We start from the raw sequence: 14567 nt of genomic DNA, 5'->3' as shown, positions 1-14567 counted from the left end.
AATGGAACAGAATAGAGAATCCAGAAATAAACCCAATTCGGTGAATTGATTTTTGACATGGACACGAATATGCCGATTTAATGGAAAAAGGAAAGTCTTTTCAACACATAGTGCTGGTACAATTGAATAAATATATAGAAAAAAATAATTTCAACTTCTACTTCATACCATACACAAAAATTAATTTGGGATTAATTATGGACTTACATGTAAGGGTTAATACTAGAAAGTTTTTAGAAAAAAACAAAATAGAATATCTGCAAACTTAGAGTTGGTAAAGATACCTTAGAGAGGATATAAAATGCAATAAACATAAAAAGAAATACTGATAAATTGAATTTCATTAAAGTTAAAAACTTCTCACCAAAAAATAGCATTAAGAAAATAAAAAGGCATCCATCAAAGAGAAAATATTTGTAATACATACATCCAACAAAGGACTTGTATCCAGAATATACAGAGGCTTCTATATATCAATAATAAAAACACACACAACTCAGTAAAAATAGTGGGCAAAATATCTCAACAGACCATTATAAAAATACACCAATGGCCAACAGGCACATGAAAAGATGATTAACAGCATTGTCATCAGAGCCATACTCATTTAAACCACAATGAGACACGCATCCCACTAAAGTTAAACCATTAAAGTGGCTTAATGGCCAGGCATGGTGACTCATGCCTGTAATTCCAGCACTTTTGGGAGGCCGAGGTGGGCGGATTGCCTGAGGTCACGGGTTCAAGATCAGCCTGGCCAAAATGGTGAAACTCCGTCTTTACTACAAATACAAAAATATTAGCCAGGCGGGTGGCAGGTGCCTATAGTCCCAGCTGCTCTGGAGGCTGAGGCAGGAGAATCGCTTGAACCCGGGAGGCGGAGGTTGCAGTGAGCCAAGACTGCGCCATTGTACTCCAGCCTGGGCAACAGAGTGAGACTCTGTCTCAAAAAAAAAAAAGCCTTAAGGTAAGTGTTGGTAAGGAAGAACAATTGGAATTCACATACATGACTGTGGGAATGAAAAATGGTACAAAAACTTGGGGAAAACTGACAGCTTGTTAAAAGTTAAATCTACCTCTACCCTATACTTTCCTAGTTATAGAGTAACTTTCTAAAATAAACTACTTATACATGCAACAACATGGTTGCACCACAAAAACATGATACTGAACAACAACAACAAAACAGACACAGAAGAATATATATTTCATGATTCCATTTTTTTATATTCAAGAATAGGTAAACTAACTTATGATGATAGACATCAGTACAGTTGCTTATGGGAAAGGTGACTAAAAGGGGTCTGTATTAGTTCATTTTCGTACTGCTATGAAGAAGTACCTGAGACTGGGTAATTAATAAAGAAAAAGAGATTTAGTAGACTCACAGTTCCACATGGCTAGGGAGCACTCACAATCACAATGGAAGGTGAAAGAGGAGCAAAGTCACGTTTTACATGGTGGTAGGTAAGAGTGCATGTGTGGGGGAATTGCCCTTTATAAAACCATCAGATCTTGTGAGACTTATTCACTATCATGAGAACAGCATGGGAAAAACCCACCCTCATGATTCAATTACCTCCCACTGGGTCCCTCCCATGACATGTGGGGATTACGGGAGGACAATTCAAGATGAGATTTGGGTGGGGACACAGCCAAACCATATCAGGGTCATTGGGAACTTTCTGGGGTGATAAAAATATTCTACATCTTGAGTTGGTTGATAATATATACATTTATCAGAACTCATTAAATTATATAATTAATACCACTTAATCTCACTGTATATAAAGTGAGATTACCTTTAAAAACATCCATAAAAAATATTGAATCCTAGCAAGCAGATATGCTTTTTGCAGGTATATGAGTTAGCAATTCTGAAATTATTTTATATGTGAGCAAATGAACATTTTATATGAGAGCAAATGAATGAAATATGTGAGTAAATGAATTATTTTATGTGTGAGCAAATGAACATATGAGTTAGCAATTCTGAAATTATTTTATGTGTGAGCAAATGAACATGAACATATATATATATATATTCACTTATGTATATAAAGGACGGTGGGAGTGAGGTTTCTCACTGCTGGAGAAGGCAGTTGCAAATCTGGACAATGGGAAGACTTGAATGGAACCTGCAGCATTGGATTAGAATTGGGAGTATCTGTATGAACTTAACGTTTTTAAAGATAGGTAGATAAGTACATGATAAAGTCAGGTAGATAGATGATAGATTATATGATAGATAGATAGATAGATAGTAGATAGACAGATGTTTTCTAATTTACGCCTACTGAGAAGGCCTAGAAGCAATAGCTCCTGTAACAATGAGCACACAAAGAGCCCATAGCTTTGTTTGTAAATACTATTCCCTACTTGAAGGAACCAGGGTTCTTTGTAGAAGTAGCCGATTCCAAGGCTGGGGCAGGAAAAAGACAAAATGAGCCTGGAACATCATGCCAGAAAGTAAGGAAGTGCTCCAAGATAAATGGGAACATAGGAAAAGGACATAGGAGCCAGTTTAAAAAGGCTATCACTAGCCAAATCTGCCTCAAGAGAGCATCAAAATGTATTGGAAAATGTAAGGAATATAACACACTGAATAAGATGAGTCACTAAGTTCATATGGATATAAATAAATATGCAATACATAAATTAATGGGAGAGAAAGGAAAGCTCTTCTGTACAGAATAATAGCAACTGATAAACGTAGAAGAAACACTGGAATTTGAAAATCACCAATGGAAGCTAAAATTAGTGGTTGAAAACTTCATGAGGAACAGCATATTTATAAAGTCTTTAAGAATCTGCTCACAAAGTACTTATTAATTATAAAGGGATGGTGGCTCATGCCTGTAATCCCAGCACTTTGGGAGGCTGAGATGGGTGGATCACCTGAGGTCAGTAGTTCCAGACTAGCCTGGCCAACATGACAAAACCCCATCTCTACTAAAAATACAAAAAAATTAGCTGGATGTGGTGGTGCACACTTATAATCTCAGCTTCTCAGGAGGCTGAGGGAGGTGAATCCCCTGAACCTGGGAGGTGGAGGTTGCAGTGAGCCGAGATCATGCCACTGAACTCCAGCCTGGGCAACAGAACAAGACTGTCTCCAAAAAAACCCAAAAAAATTATAAAGGGAGAAAAAAATAACAACATTGAAGAACCAGACAGATACCACTTTAATCAAGTAATCAAGGTTCAGAATCAAGTATATATATGTGTGTTTACGTGTATACTTGTGTGTCCAGAATTGGTGGGTTCTTGGTCTCGCTGACTTCAAGAATGAAGCCGCAGACCCTCGCGGTGAGTGTTACAGTTCTTAAACGTGGTGTGTCCAGAGTTTGTTCCTTCTGATGTTCGGATGTGTCCCCAGTTTATTCCTTCTGGTGGGTTCGTGGTCTCGCTGACTTCAGGAGTGAAGCTGCAGACCTTCGCAGTGAGTGCTACAGCTCTTAAAGGCGGTGCATCCAGAGTTGTTTGCTCCTCCCGCTGGGTTCGTTGTCTCGCTGACTTCAGGAGTGAAGCTGCAGACCTTTGTGGTGAGTATTACAGCTCACAAATGTGGCAGGGACCCAAAGAGTGAGCAGCAGCAAGATTTATTGCAAAGAGCGAAAGAACAAAGCTTCCATAGCGTGGAAGGGGACCCGACTGGGTTGCCGCTGCTGGCTCCTGTGGCCTGCTTTTATTCCTTTATTTGGCCCCACTTACATCCTGCTGATTGGTCCATTTTACAGAGCACTAATTGGTCCATTTTACAGAGTGCTGATTGGTCCATTTTACAGAGTGCTGATTGGTGCATTTACAGCCCTTTAGCTAGACACAGAGTGCTGATTGGTGCATTTACAATCCTTTAGCTAAACACAGAAGTTCTCCAAGTCCCGACCTGATTAGCTAGACACAGAGCACTGATTGGTGCATTTACAAACCTTCAGCTAGACACAGAGTGCTGATTGGTGTGTTTACAATCATTTAGCTAGACACAGAAGTTCTCCAAGTCCCCACCCGATTAGCTAGACACAGAGCACTGACTGGTGCGTTTACAATCCTTTAGCTAGACAGAAAAGTTCTCCAAGTCCCCATCTGACCCAGAAGCCCAGCCAGCTTCACCTCTCACTTGTGTGTATGTGAGGGGATAAGTATATGAGAGAAGGAAGAAAAAAGAAGTGAGAGAGAATGATGAAGCAACTAAAGCAAAATATAAATCATTGGTACATCTAGGCAATGGGTATATGGAAATTCTTTGTACAATGTTGGCAACTTTTTAATACTTTTAAAATTATATTGAAATCAAAGCAAATGATGGCTGCTTGAACCACAGTAGTAGGGGTGCATGTCCTAAGAAACAGTCAGATTTCTGAACACATTTCAAAAGTAGAGTCCAAAGGATTTGCTGACAGCTGGGCTTGAGGTGTGAAAGACAGGCATCAAAGAGGACTCCAAGGTTTGGAACCAAAGCCAATCGAAGGAAGAAGTAAACATTTATTTAGATGGGAAAACAGTGGGTGGAGAAAGTGTGCAGAGGTGGGAATCAGGATGAGCTAGGACCTAGGATGTTTGAGCTGTCTATCAGCCATCCAAGTAGAGCTCTTCAGTAAGCCATTGAAATACATATCTGGAGTTTGGGGGAGAAGTCTGAGCTGCAAATATAAAGTTGGTAGTCATCAGTTTATTTAAAGCTGTGAGATGATTTAGGGAATTAACACAGAAGACTGGATTGAGACATTCTTGATAAAGACCTTCCTATTCTCAATCTATAAATAGTATGTAAACCCACAGTCTGTATTTAGCTATTTGCATCCTCATAGAGGAGTTCAATATCTTCCACTAATTTATTCACTTACATTTTCTAAAACAAGTATTTATTATTTTCAGTATGCAAGGCACCATCTCCATATGCCTATTATGCAAGCACCAACATGTCTATAAGATTCCACCTAGGTGACATGAATTAGTAGGTAGCAAGAACAAACAATCTAGAGTCATATATCTTATCATTCTGCCTATGCTGCTTAACTGCCTCCTAGAAATTTATTGCCCTGATAAACTACAAATATGTTTTAGGTAATATTGTGCAATGCCTTTGCAAGATAAAACACATAACTCTATTTTCTCACCACTTCTGGGAGAGCAAGGGACAAAGCTTATCACTATTTTGTTTACTTGTTTTTTTAAAATAAATCTACTGCTCATGAAAGGTTACAATAAATTGGAGAAAACTTAACCCAAAGACCCCTAGAATTGAGTTTTCTATGTCAAATCAACCCATGACCTCTGTGAGGCAATGCCTTCCCAAACTAAACAGTTATAGAAAAATTTATTCAATCCTTTGGTTGTTTTGGCTTCTTTTTTTTCTCACCTTTTCTTTTAAATTTTATTGTAAAATTAAACACTAATACAGAAAAAACACACGAATCAAATGTATAGCTTACTGAATTACTATAAGACAAGCACCTCCAAGGTCATGAAACAGAACTTCACCACTTGCCTTGGAAACCCCCTCAATGTGCCCAGCCCAATCACAGTCTCTCCCTTCCCCATAAGTAACCACCATCCTGACTTGTTCCTCTGGTCTCTATTTCCTGCCAATAGGACGCTGAATCCAGAGACAGGGTCTGATTCAGGTTCTATTCCCTTGACAAATTTATAGGCAGTGTTTTTGAAGACTATAGAGGCATATTGTATCTGGTTGTCTCTGTGATTTTAGAAACTGTTGATACTAAACGACTACAGCCACTCATCAGAGGTTGCAAAATGGTGATATTCTAGTTCTATCGTTTCTTTTTCATTTATTAGTTAGAATACTTTCATAAAGTGACACTTCCCCTTATCCACTATTTGTTTACAGAGTAAAACGTTTCATATAGGAAATGAAGGATAAATGTTTGGTTTTTTGGCTCTATTTACCAAGATAATGATTTCATTTCGTATCCTCCAAAACTAATAATTATGTTTTTATATTATCATGAAATCATGGATTTAAACCTATTTGATGAATTTTAATCCATTATTATCATTATTAACATTAGCAATTATCATTATTAACTCAAAATTTTCCATCTTTGGCAATGGTAGCCTCTTCAGGTTGACTCCTGAGTCCTTTAGACATGACCCTAGTTGTCTTTGATAGCTCCCTAGCCATCTGATATGACAAGATGTTCCAGGGTCGTCTTGTTCATTTCCTGCATTACACCTGGAATCAGCAATATCTCCAAAGAGACCTGGTCCTTTGCAGTGATGAATGGTATTGTAAAACCACAAAATAGATGCTAGAGATGTTTACCGCTGCTGTGTAGTTATTGTTTCTAGGTCTTTTTCTTTTTCTTTTTTTTTGAGACAGAGTTTCGGTCTCGTTGCCCAGGCTGAAGTGCAATGGCACGATCTTGGCTCACGGCAACCTCCACCTCCTGCGTTCAAGTGATTCTCCTGCCTCAGCCTCCTGAGTAGCTGGGATTACAGGCATGCAGCACCACACCTGGCTAATTTTGTATTTTTAGTAGAGACGGGGTTTTTCCATGTTGGTCAGGCTGGTCTCGAACTCCCAACCTTAGGTGATCTGCCCGCCTCGGCCTCCCAAAGTCCTGGGATTACCGCCTCTGTGTCTTTTCAGTGGACATATCTGGGAATAAAATAAGACAAAGAATCACATAGGTTTGTATTGATATCTTCACTGAGGTTTTATTTAATCTCTTCTCTACTTTAGTATCACCTTTCTTCCATATCAAGGAAGAATCTTGGTTCTCAAGGACAAAGGCGATGATAGATTTAATATCTCAGAATTATTCATTTGTTTTATTCTATTTTATACACAGTCTCAGAATGGCAATAGTAAGACTAATACCAATATAACCAATGAAATTATTCCCCCTCTCCATTTTAAACAGTTGATTAGCATTCTTTCTTAGCCCTCAGTTAGTCTTCATTCTAGGGACCCATGTACTCAATGCTCACCAACAGTCCTTATAGTAGTCAATATTTGTCTAGTTATTTTATCTGAACCTCATTTTCTAAAAGATTTTTCAGGTAGGGCTCATGAGAATAATATTCCCGGAGTTCTGTTGGTGCCTATTATAGTTGAAAGTCATGCTAGATATAGAATTCACACTTGTTTCCATGAGGATCTTAAATATCTTAATCCATATTTTTTTGCATACAGCATTAGTGTTAAAAAGTATAATAATCTCTTTTCCTTATAAACAATGTGCTCATTTTTTCTTTTTTCTTTTCCTTTTTTTTTTTTTGAGACGGAGTCTCGCTCTGTCGCGCAGGCTGGAGTGCAGTGGTGCGATCTCGGCTCACTGCAACCTCCCCCTCCCAGGTTCGAGCGATTCTCCTGCCTCAGCCTCCCCAGCAGCTGGGACTACAGGCGCCCGCCACCACGCCCAGCTAATTTTTTGTGTTTTTAGTAGAGACGGCGTTTCACCGTGTTAGCCAAGATGGTCTCGATCTTCTGACCTTGTGATCTGCCCGCCTTGGCCTCCCGAAGTGCTGGGATTATAGGCATGAGCCACTGCGCCTGGCCAGCAATGCGCTCATTTTTTTCTAGATACTCAAAGGATATCTTCTTTTTTATTTTTTTGAGGCAGAATCTCATTCTGTAGCCCAGACTGGAGTGCAGTGGTGCAATCTCAGCTCACTGCCACCTCCGCCTCCCGGGTTCAAGAGATTCTCCTGCCTCAGCCTCCCGAGCAGCTGGGATTACAGGTGCACTTCACCACGCCCAGCTAATTTTTGTATTTTTAGTAGAGACGGGGTTTTGCCATGTTAGCCAGGCTGCTCTGAACTTCTGACCTCAGGTGATCCACCTGCCTCGGCCTCCCAAAGTGCTAGGATTACAGGCATAAGCCACTGCACCCGGTTACTCATTTTTTGCTTTTAATTTTTAAATATTTTATATTTAAATTTTTTTTCATTTGGAAGTAATTTCATATTGGCAGAGAAAGTCGTAAAAAATAGGACAAAAAATTTCTATCTACCGTTTACCTATTCCTCGAATGTTAATATCTTCCATGCTTACAGTACAATTATCAAAATCAGGAAATTAACACTGATATAACTCTATTGTGTAATGTACAGACCTTACTCAAGTTTTATCAATTGTTCCGTGACGGTCTTTTTCTTCATCAGGATTCAGTCCGGCATCACACATGGCATTTAGTTCTCTCTCCTTAGTTTCTTTTAACTTTGAACAGTTGCTCCATCTTTCCTTGTCCATATTTTTGAAAAGTGTGGGCCAGTTCTTTTGTAGACTGTCCCCCACTTTGGGTTTACCTGACATTTCCTCATGATTAAATATCAGTCAGGATTTTTCAGCTTTGGCACTACTGACATTTTGGGCCAGATAGTGTTGTAGGAGGCTGTGCTCTGCGTTGTGTTTATTGTATGTTTAATAGCATCCTTGGCCTTTACTCACTCAATGCCAGTAGTATTTTTCCAGTCTTGACAATCAAAAAGTCTCCAAACATTTTCAGATATCTCCTGAGTGTGAGAGGAAATGAATCCCAGCTGAGAACCACTAATTTATGTATTTTTGGCAGGCAATATACTCGACTGATTGGATGAGGGCCACTCACATTATGGACGGGAATGTGCTTTATTCAAAGTTCACTGATTGAAATGTTAATCTCATCCAAAAATGCCCCTACAAAACATCCAGAATAATGTTTGACCAAATACCTGGGAACCATGGTCCAGCCACGTTGACATATAAACTTCAATATATTTCAGGTTTATGTGATTTACAGCCAAAATCATTCCTGATACATAGTGCTATTTGAAATTTATGAAATTACTTTAATATTCCAAACATTTCTCTTCCTAGTTCACCTTAACCACAACCACACAAAGTACTTCCCTGATCTGTTTTTACTTATTCTTCATCACCTACATTCTCAACCAAGATCGATGATTCTGAAAATCTTACCTCTCTATTGTATATCAAAGGTCCTAGGAAACACTTATAAATATTTACCTATCTCTAGACAGAGGATTTCTTTCCTCACTTTTATTCAATTGTTTGCTATGGTATAGACCAGTGATATCTAATATGATACCTACTAGCCACCTGTGGCAACTGAGCATTTTAAATGTGACTAGTTTGAATTGAGGTGTGCTGTAAATGTAAAATACACAGTGAAGTTTGAGCCGTTAATACAAGAAAAAATGTAAACCATCTCAATATGTTTTTACATTGATTTCATGTTGAAATGATAATATTTTGGATATATAGGATCAAATGTTATAAAACATATTAAATATTAAAATTAATTTCACTTGATTCTTTTGACTTTTTTAATGTGGCTGTTAGAAAATTTAAAATTACAGGCCGGGCGCGGTGGCTCACGCCTGTAATCCCAGCACTTTGGGAGGCCGAGGCGGGCGGATCACGAGGTGAGGAGATCGAGACCATCCTGGCTAACACGGTGAAACCCCGTCTCTACTAAAAATACAAGGAAAAAAAAACAAAAACAAAACAAAACTAGCCGGGCGTGGTGTCGGACGCCTGGAGTCCCAGCTACGCAGCTACGCAGGAGGCTGAGACAAGAGAATGGCGTGAACCCGGGAGGCGGAGCTTGCAGTGAGCCGAGATCACGCCACTGCACTCCAGCCTGGGCGACAGAGCAAGACTCCGTCTCAAAAAAAAAAAAAAAAAAGAAAATTTAAAATTACATGTGTGGATCGCATTTGTGGCACACATTATATTTCTATTGGACAGTGTTAGTATATACATAGAAATTTTTTTTGTAATTAATCTGTCAATATTATATGTACATTTTATAGGCTTTTACGATTTTATTCAAAAATATAAGTTGATTTGTTTTATTTTTATTCTTTTAAAAGGGCTATCTGGAGCATTGTTAGCAGTTCAGAAAAACAAAAATTACAATGAAAAATCAAATGGGTAAGGAAAGGGTTATATGAACAGGGACTCGACTCAGCACTCCGTGTCCAAGAAGCTTAGCAATTTTCCCAGCTCACTGAATTGTGGGAACTCAGCTTTTCCAGGGAATAAATACGCTATTTTTAACAATTTTATTATACAATTTGTCACAGGCTGTCTCATGAGAGTATCAACAATCAGTTTCAAATAGAATCCAACCACAAACACTTCTCCACATGGGACTCGAAACATCTGGCCTGCTGGAGTGCCCTCCGCCTCAGGCGGTGCCGGCGGTCTGACTTTCATTCTCACTCTCCTCGAAGGCTTGGTCATACTTCCCACACTGGAAATAAAAAGGGAGGAAACCGTCTTTCAGAGGCCAGCCTTCAGCAGGTCTGAGTGCTAGGTGTCTATTCCCCCTGACTTAGGACGGCAGGCCCTTCCAATGGAGGCACGTGCTGCATTCCACTGATATCACTGACTTGATGATTTATGTGGCATTTTCTCTAATGGTCGAGATGACAGCTTTGGTCTAGAAAAAAAATCAGCCAGCTTCTCCAAGCTGAAGAGATCATTATATCTGCCCTGAGAAGAACGCTTCATGCAGGAGGTTCAAATTTGTAACAGGCACAGGCTGCTGTGTTCCCCACACCTTCACATGAGGCAGAAAAGGCTCATGACTGGAAAAATGAAGCAAGTAAACGTGCTCATTCAGCCAGGGGCACAAAAGCAGTGAAAGACACTGAAAAAGGGATATCTAGGGGAACATGGGAATTACTTAAAGAGACCCCAGGCATCTTACCTCCCTTTCAGCAATATGACCCTGAAAAGTTAGAAACTGAGCATTAAAAACTCACTGATGTTGTTGGCTACGTGGAAAAGCCCCACAGAACCAGGCTGGGTGGCTCAGGCCTCAGTTAAGGGTGTGGTAATCTCAGCATTTTGAGAGGCTGAGGCAGGAGGAGGATTGCTTAGCCTGGAAAGTTGAGGCTGCAGTGAGCAAATATCGTGCCACTGCACTTCAACCTGGGCAACAGAGACTGTCTCAAAAAAAAAAAAAAAAAAGAAAAAGAAAGAAAAGGGCCGGGTGCAGTGGCTCATGCCTGTAATCCCAGCACTTTGAGGGCCAAGGTGGGTGGATCACTTGAGCTCAGGTGTTTGAGACTAGCCTGGCCAACACAGCAAAACCCTGTCTCTATTTAAAACAAAAAAACCCCAAAATTAGCTGGGCGTGGTGGCACACACCTATAATCCCAGCTACTCGAGAGGCTGAGGCAGGAGAATAACTTGAACCCAGGAGGCCGAGGTTGCAGCGAGCTGAGGTTTTGCTACTGCACTCCAGCCTGGGGGACAGAGCAAGACTCTGTCTTAAAAAAAAAAAAAAAAGGAAATGGCCCATGATATATTTCTTCCTAATGGGAAGAAATCTTTAAGGAAGAAAAACTGTCCCGAAATCATATTTTCCAAGTACAGGTCTCAATACAAGTGTGTCTTTAAATGAGACATGTAGAAGACTCTGGCATGACACTTTGCCTCACCCATATTCAGTAGGTAGGCACACTCTCACTCTCCTGTGATTCACATGGGTATACACACACTTAAGTGTTCTCAGCAATGATAACAAGACTCACAAGAAAGCATTTGCCTCAGCGGAAAACAGATTTCTTTCATGGAAAGAGTCTTTCCATGAAAAGAGTCATTATCAAAGTATTTGAAAATATTTAAGCAGAATTGATTGAATAAAAATTTACTAGAAGATTAAATATATTTGAATGAATATATGCCATTCCATCTTAAATATTAATGCACCTTTTGCTTTCTGCCACACTCACAATTATATAAAATAAGTGACAGAGAAGATAGAGTTTCAACTTGTTAGGTTCAATTTAGAGTCACTGCTACCATGATTAAAGTCTTTTAACTGCAATGACAATGTAACATGTAGCACATGTACATATTCCGTACACAAGGCACAATTTTGCTTTCCAGGCTTTTGGGGGGAGTATTATACACTTTCATGTTGTTATATAGTTTTCACAATATTCCTTTCTATGAATATTTGATGGATAAATGAATGAATGAAAGGGAAGCAATAATACAGGAAGATAAAGAAAATAAATGCAATTTTGCAAAAGCAAAATAGTGACCAGGCACGGTGGCTCATGCCTGTAATCCCAGCACTCTGGGAGGCCGAGGCGGGTAGATCACCCGAGGTCAGGAGTTCGAGACCATCCAGCCTGATGAACGTGGTGAAACTCCTTCTCTACTAAAAATACAAAAATTAGCTGGGCATGGTGGTGCATGCTTGTAATCCCAGCTACTTGGGAGGCTGAGGCAGGAGAATCACTTGAACCTGTGAGGCAGAGGTTGCAGTGAGCTGAGATTGCACCATTGCACTCCAGCCTGGGCAACAAGAGCGAAACTCCGTCTTTAAAAAAAAAAAAAAAAAGCAAAATAGTATTTATATTGGAAGGAAGTTCTCACAATATGCCTTTTAACTTTAATACCTCACAAGAATTCATGTGATTTGCTGAAAAGGTTTGCCTACCTTTTCTAGTTGGCAAATAGTCTTCCCACATCAATAGAGGTGACAGCTATTTTGTTTGTTTGGTTTTTTCCCTTTGAAATGGGAGAAGCCTGTGTGATGGGCCCTTAGCTGGGAAGGAGATAGCACTAACACATTGCAGGACCATGATTGAGTTCTCCCTCTTGATAATGATGTTGGGTGAATGAGTAGATGCAATATTTACATCTTTTTTTTTTTTAAGAGCCAAGCTATTAACACTCCGCAATTCCTCCTTCAGCAGTTCATGGTGTTTTGCCTGTCCTGAAATTCCCTCTCACCATAGATAGACTGTATTTCAAAAGTTAATTTAGTGCATTGTTAGAGACCATGAATATCTTTTGCCATAAAAACTGTTCTAAAAGATGGTTTGGTTCCCTTGCTCATCTCAAATTTATTCATATACTGTGGCTGAAACACCTCATGTTTGCAATATGTAGTTGAAAATAATAATATTAGTAATTGAAAAAGAAAAATAATGAAGTAAAATAACAAATATTTCCAATTGAAGGCTTAGGGAGAAGCTTTTTTTTTTTTTTTTTTTTTTGAGACCAAGTTTCGCTCTTGTTGCCCAGGCTAGAGTGCAATGGTGCAATCTCGGCTCACTGCAACCTCTGCCTCCCGGGTTCAAGTGATTCTCCTGCCTCAGCCTCTGGAGTTGCTGGAATTACAGGCGTGTGCCACCACGCCCAACTAATTCTGTATTTTTAGTAGAGATGGGGTTTCGTCATGTTGGTCATGCTGGTCTTGAACTCCTGACCTCAGGTGATCCTTCCATCTTAGCTTCCCAAAGTGCTGGGATTACAGGTGTGAGCCCCTGCACCCGGCCGGGAGAAGCTTTAACTGGAAAAATTTGAGGAGATAAAATTTTATATGTATTTTCCAGTATTTTAGAGGTTGATCATACTGGTTTTATTTTCAGTTAAAATGCTTTTTCTTTTGTTTAGAGGAGGATAATTTGATCTATTCATCAATGAGAATGTAAGCTTCAGGAGTCCAGGGACTTGTTAATTTTATTTGCCATATGTCCCCAGCACCCAGAACAGTATCTTACATAGAGAGGAGTTCAATAAATATTAGGTTGGTGCAAAAGTAAATTGTGGTTTTTGCCATTACTTTTAATATTTATTGCATTCATTCATTAATTCAGCAAATATTTATTGAGCATCTGCCATGTTCCTGCCACTATAAAGAAGGTGGGAAATAGAAAAAAAGAAGTTGAGCAAAACTGAAGAAGTCTCCACCTTCATGGAGTTACCTTCTTATAGGAGAGAGAGAAACTCATAGAAGAATCACATGAATGAGTGTAAACCTGATTTAAAGTTAGCTAAGTGCTCAAAAAGAGAGTTACTTCGCCATGACTGGCGCAGATTTTTGGTTCAAAGATTTTAATGAAATTGAGGAAGAAATATCATTCTTCCGAGGAAACTGACAGGCTAAGGAGCAAGAAGGAAGGAGGTCATAAGAATGTGCGCACGCAGAAGAGAATGAACTCTCCAGACAGGCAGTGAGCCGAGCTAATAGAAGAGAAAGCAGAGATGGAGTGCGGAGCACAGCCGCATACAACACCCCTATGAGGGGTGGGGAGAAAGGAAGTAGAGAGGACATGTCCTCCCCGGGCGCGCAGCAATGCTGTCCAGAGTGGGTCAAGGGGAATGGAATGGGGGTGGGGTGTGGGGAGACAGCACACAACTTCATCCAAATACACAGGATGTTTCATGATTTAGAAAGTTCCCATGCTGATTAAAAACAAAACAAAACAAAACCCAAAATCATGTCCTTTGCAGCAACATGGACTGAGCTGGAGGCCATTATCCTAAGAGAACTAACGCAGAAACTGAAAACCAAATACCGCATGTTCTCACTTTTAAGTGGGAGCTAAATATTGAGTACACATGGACATAAAGATGGGAACAATAGACACCGGGGCCTACTTGAGGTGGGAGAGTGGGAGGAAGAGGAGGATTGAAAAACTACCTATCAGGTACTGAGGCAGGAGAATAGGGTTTGGAGACAAGGAACATAAGGACTTCCTAGAACTAAATCAAATGGAAAACACTTCAGCTATAACAGAAAATATCCTCTCCATTTACACAGGGCGTACAACAGTAAATGACTTTG

This window comes from Pongo pygmaeus, chromosome 11 (genome assembly GCF_028885625.2).
Source record: "Pongo pygmaeus isolate AG05252 chromosome 11, NHGRI_mPonPyg2-v2.0_pri, whole genome shotgun sequence".
NCBI classification, from domain to species: Eukaryota; Metazoa; Chordata; class Mammalia; order Primates; family Hominidae; genus Pongo; species Pongo pygmaeus.
This window is presented reverse-complemented; position numbering follows the sequence as displayed.